General features: G+C 28.5%; 1 protein-coding gene across 1 annotated transcript in view; it reads left to right on the top strand.

The window, feature by feature from the left end:
• The first annotated feature begins 805 nt into the window (after nucleotides 1-805).
• LOC129958953 (uncharacterized) overlaps nucleotides 806-6000 on the top strand; it is a 36559-nt gene continuing 31364 nt past the window's right edge. The window contains exon 1 of the mRNA XM_056071709.1: nucleotides 806-959. The gene's annotated coding sequence lies outside the window, so the exon portion shown is untranslated. The remainder of the gene's footprint in view (nucleotides 960-6000) is intronic.

Below are 6000 nucleotides of genomic sequence, written 5' to 3'. Positions count from 1 at the left end.
ATCTCTCAATCGACGTCAATAACATTATAGCATTTTAACATTGTAGAATGATACATTAATTCTGAAATATTAGAGACTTGCCGGAAAAATTTGTGTTTCTGTTCATAATACCATCCTCTTCCCCTGACAAAGAAGAAATTGTTGAGGACTTTATGTTCCTTCAATATTGAATTGAATCATGCTTAACTTTTAACAATTATTGTGGTGTAGTTCAAATAAAATCATTCAGAAAACTTCACCTCACAGAAAGTATAGCAATAGTTGCTGGAGAGTTGATATCTAGAAGAAATTATTTAATTAATAAAGTAAATAATTGCAAGCAATCAAATCTGCTTATCTACATTTCCGGTAGATAAGCCGCCATGGGTTGAAGATTTTGGAATGAATTAATTTCGAACGATTTTATTTTTTCTAATAAGGTATTCACTCTTCTCGTACCCGAATGAGTGGGATCATCTACATATCAGAAAATTATTTTGTAACAATCTTTACTACTTACTTTCTTTTTCTACTTTAATAGGTGATCAGTAAGCAAAGTGGTTATATCTTAAGTTTCCTCGAACCAAGTTTTAAGAAATCATGCAACGCTTGAACGTTTTCATGATAATGGTTATGTATAGATAACTGTCAATTTAGATGTTAGTATTTCCAAAGTGTATTTATTTTCGTAGCAATTTTTTAAAAAAAGTAATATTACGCAATTCATATTGACGCTATTTGATACTCTTCTCATATCGTAACTGGTAAGTTTCTTGTTCCAGAGTGTGGGGTAATTTATACTTACGAATCTGGAGTTGGTGTTTCCATTTTAGAAACATATGAAAACAGAAGTATTTAGATGGCGAGCATGGCATGTTTGTGTCAAGCAATGGTTGTCTAGCTGTTTCGATACAAAATTGTTTGTAAATGTTTGTTTTAAGTTCGTGAAACTGCGTTAACAAGCTGTTATATTCTGCTTGGTGAGTTAATTTTTTTTTTTTTTTGTTAATCAAATGAGTAAAATTCTTCACTTTCGTTTTGGCTCATATTTCTTTCATGTTCAGAAGTGTCCGACCTGTTTATTTCTTTTAAGATAGCATAAAGATCAAATTATGTGTAAAATATTATTCGTTATCTTGCCTATTTAATCATTTTAAAGTTGGAGATATTTTCTATTGAATGTTTGACTGTTATTCTTTGGGTTTCCTGTTTTGAAAGCTAGGAAAGAAAGCCGTATAAATTTTACATTGAAACATATTTGCAGTTAATTTCATCTGTTTTTAGATATTCGATTATAAATTACTTTCTATATATCTATTATTACCTGCATAATGGTTAGTATGTTATGTCTGGTAGCTTTAAATGGTGTCATTTACTTTCTTTATTTTGAAAACCGTAATTTTGGTAAAGAGTAATGTGATATTTTGCATCTTACGATTTACTTTGTTTCGTGCGCAAGAAAACTATAATTTGAGATTATTACTCTTAACTGAAACATTTTATTTCTCGGATATTTATTTTTAAAAAAAGCAAATTTGAAAAGCCGAGAACCTCCAATTAGCCATTAATATGATTTTGTTCGGCTGTAAGAAATATGAAGTTAAAAGGCAAATTTAATAAGATTATGCATTAATATATTTTTTCTACTTAAATGAAGAAATTTGAATAAAATAAATTTGCTTGTATATGACATTATTAAGTAACATTATTATATTACAGAAATATGAGAGTAATAATTTTGCTTGTTTTTTTTTAATTATGGTTAATTCTATTTGTGATACATTCTTGCCCATTTTTAGAATGTGTTTAAATGAAATTTGGAATGCTGATGTATTTGTCTTATTTACAAATAATGCAAAACTTTCAACTCGAGAAATATATTTACAGTTAGAAATAAAAATACATCATGACTGAAATGACAGAAAACATATATGATTTTGAGTGACCATTAATTCATTTAATTGCTATAAATTGAGACATGGTTGGATTTTAGCTTGCGCTAACAGTATTTTCAAATATGTAATTTTTTTTTAATTAAGAAATTTTAATAAAGAAATATTTGTTTAGCGAGACATGACATGTGTAACATTATGAATCATGTTTTCATATTCCTTTCTAAACTTCATCTTTCATGAAGGATGTATGATGATATTTTTTCATATATGATGAATTATATTATTTATAGAAATTCTTAAAATTTATGAAATCCCTGGAAATTGAGCATTGTAGTAACAGCTAATAGAATTTTTTTCTTTTATACCAAACTACATGCTTATCAGATTCAAATTTAAATAATCCTTCTATTTTAATTAGCTCCAAGCTTTTATTTGGGCATTTCTCATTTGCAATTTCTGTTTTAGGCCATGGAATTCTTCATTATCACACTATAATTACTCAATGTCTACATTGCAGTTTCAGATTTTTTTATTTTTTCCTTTTAAAGACTGTTCAACACATTCACCTGGCTTTACATTTTCAACATAGTCATCAGCTCTGAAATTAAACAAAATCCTTTTTTCACAGTTAGATGTAAGACTGTAATATAAACTACCAAATACATATGAGTGAAAGCTGTGCACTTTTCATATTCTTCGTATTTTTATTTCTTAATTTTTAGTAACCCTCGTCTCATTCAGTTTTGTTTTTACAGCTTCTATTTGCTCTTTTAATTCATATAGGATATTTATTATTGTGCAGATTTTCTTTCTGTCATTTGTAAATTCAAGCAATGTTCTTGGATCAGTTTTTCTGGCTCAATTAACTTTTTGATGCTTTGTGGTCCCACCTATGCTATCATTACAGTCTTTGCCACAAGATATGGCTGAGAAAACCAGGTTGTGGGTATTTCATTCAATGTCATTGAGAAAGTTTTGTTTTTGATTCAAGTGCTGTAAAATTCCAACTAAAATTCTGTCTGTTGCATTTTTATTCTCAATGATTTTCTAGAAATTCTTCAAGAATTAATTTATTAAGTATAATTTCTGCTTATTGTGTAGGTTCTAATCGGAGTTCAGAACTGATTTAAGTAACGGTGGTATTATCATGATAATAGACCATGGTAGTACATAGTGTGGAAGATACTTTCTACCAGTGTGTAAACTGAATTTTATCCTGATAAGTGCGAGAATAGTTCTTACTAAATTCAGCTAGAATTGAAAGTTTTCTATAAAACAGATTTTGTTTTAATTTGGTAAAGTATGTAGACTATGTATTCTTAATATAAAAATGCAACAGGAAATATTTAAATTATTTCTATAATAAATTGAAGCAGCACAATTTTTGTTTTATACTACAGTTCCATCTGTTAATTTTGTCTATTGCTTATAGGATACAAAATATTTAGTATTAGATTAATTTAAAAAATGCAGTGGAGCAGAGAATTTCCATATTAGGAAAGGACTTGGAATATGTATATTTTGCTAATAATCTAAGAGTGTCAAAAACATAGGTAAACAATCTCAAAATGATGAAAAGAATGAGAAAAGGAAAGGTATTAGGGATGAATTAATGATTTAAAATCAAAAAGGAGGGAAATTAAAAAGACGGTTTCTGCATTACAGAAATTTAACAAGCTTGTTGATAAGGTAAATATAATTTGTAATAGAATCAAATAGATTTAGGAAGATAGCCAGACTAATAAAAGGGTCACTGCAAAAATGACTTTAACAGAGTACCTTAAAATCTAAATTTAAGGTATCCTAATGTCTTAAGATATCCTAATATTGTTTATTTATCTGCTTAAATGTACTAGTCAAAAGGGATGTTAGAGCAGTATCAGCTTTCCACCTTAGAAATTAATCGCACAACAAAGGCTGTTAATCAAGAGATTGGAATTTAAAAAAAGCTATTTTATCCATAAGTAGTCTGAAATTTTTAATTTCAAATCAAGATATGAAGTTTTTTTGCATTTTAAATATATTAAATAACCAGTATCTGATATAAATTACTTGTGTTTTTTTGTTTTGTTTTTTTCAGTAAAAAATTATGTGAACAGTGAAATCATAATTTAACATAAGTATCAGTTTTCTTTCTCGCACACTTTCATCTTCACATATCGGCTTGATAAAACTATTGTAAAGATGAATATCAAATAAGATGTGTTATGAATGGTCTATAACAGTCATTACTGTATATATAATAAATAATAACTGATCTCTCATTTTTTTCCCCATCTAAACAGCCTTTTAGATATTTGCTCATTTATTTTTTTTAAAAAAAAAAGAGAATGAAAGGAACACTAACTAAAGAAAATATTCAATGAATATTTTATAAAAAAGATGGGTTTCTATCTGGGCAACAAGAATCAAAACTAAAATTTATAAATTTTCCAAGAGATGGGGGGGGACTAAGAGAAAGTAAACTCTAAATAGGAGTGGGAAAAAAAAAAAGAGGGGAAAAAAAACCCATCAGTGCTGCTAGCCAGGTTTGCTGCACTGATTGAACGCATTCAGTGTCTTTAAATTCAAAGGGGGGAAAGGATTACTACTTTTGTTTTCAAATCAGTCAGTTGCGTGTGCAGTGATTTTTCGTGGATTGCACGAATGAATTACCTCAACATGCTGTTCTTGTGCCTGTTGATTCATTTCCTATCTTATTTTTTATTGTTTTTTTTTAAATTATTATTTTCACTGATCAAGATAAAAAAAAACTAAGTTGATTGAGAGAAATTAAGCACTGAGCATCAAAATGTAGAAGTAAGAAAATTCAAAAAGAAATGGAAATATAACTTATTTTTAAAAGCTTTTTTGGAGAGGAGGGGTGCAGCTTTAATGGACAAATCACTACCAGGTTAACGATTCTTTTGGAATTAAATTTTTTAAATTTTATTTCTGCTAAAGTGTGATTATATTTGTGAAGCGAATACCTAGTTGTAGTTTGTGTGAAATTAGCATAAAATCGCTAACAATAAGACATAGCACAGCCCTGCATAGTGATTTTGAGACCTACTTTTCACTGTAAATTTTAATTTATTTCTTACACAATAAGCATAATAGGTGTCCTACCTTTTCCTCACTTAAACATTTCGAATTAGTACACAAGAAGGTATGGGTGCATTTCAGCATTAATTCTTAAAATATTTGATTTAGGTACAAAAGTTAAATGATAAATCTAAAACATAATTTTATGATCCCAGCATTTTCTTAAAAGAGCGTTTTTTCTTCTCTCTCTTTTTTTTTTGTCCCCTTTCTTTTATTAAGAGTAGGATTTCTGCATTAAAGAAGTTCTGTGGTTAATGGAAATATATTTTATACAAAGAAGTAATTCAGTCCTATTTACCCTTTTTTAGAATAAAATTTGTTCTTTCAAATTTTATCTAATCTTTTCTGTGTCTAGGATTTCTTAGTGGCCTACTGTGTGGTAGTTATCCTTTTCTTCACCATCCTAATCCACCATCCCATAATTTATTTGTGATAATAGCCAATTGAATCTTATTAATGTAACAAAAAAAAATCATTTCTAAAATTTTTTAGTATATGTTATTTAGAGATTTGTGAATGTTATTAATTTCCAAATGTTATCGTTTCACAACTGTTTATTGCAAATTAATGGTTTGCATGTCATTGGAAAAAATGATTTTCAGATTTTGTTTCACTGCTGTTTATAAATCTCCCAAACTGAATGATAATGAGTATAATGAGCTTCCAGCAGTTTTCAAGATAGACAACTTCAGGAAACAAAACGTTTAAGTACTATGCTTTATAAAATGTAGGTGAACTTTAAAAAAATCATATTGAAAATAGTGTCATCAATCTTGTATCCCAGTTGAAACCTTAAGCACATTTGAGCAAAATAAATGGAATCAACAAAGTGTACCAGTTGAGAACTAAGTGTTCTTTTATGACTGCTAGGCAGGTATTATCTTGTCATTTGTAATGGAACCCAGCTGAGTTTATTTGCTGTAAGGTCTGCGCTTTATGATAAAGAGACGCCAGTTGATTTTTGAATTTATTGTTAACAGATTTATCAACAGGCAACATTCCAACTGATAGGATAAATAAGCGGTCAGAATTTTGTAAACTG

Source organism: Argiope bruennichi, chromosome X1 (assembly GCF_947563725.1).
Source record: "Argiope bruennichi chromosome X1, qqArgBrue1.1, whole genome shotgun sequence".
In the NCBI taxonomy this organism is placed as follows: domain Eukaryota; kingdom Metazoa; phylum Arthropoda; class Arachnida; order Araneae; family Araneidae; genus Argiope; species Argiope bruennichi.
This window is presented reverse-complemented; position numbering and strand designations above follow the sequence as displayed.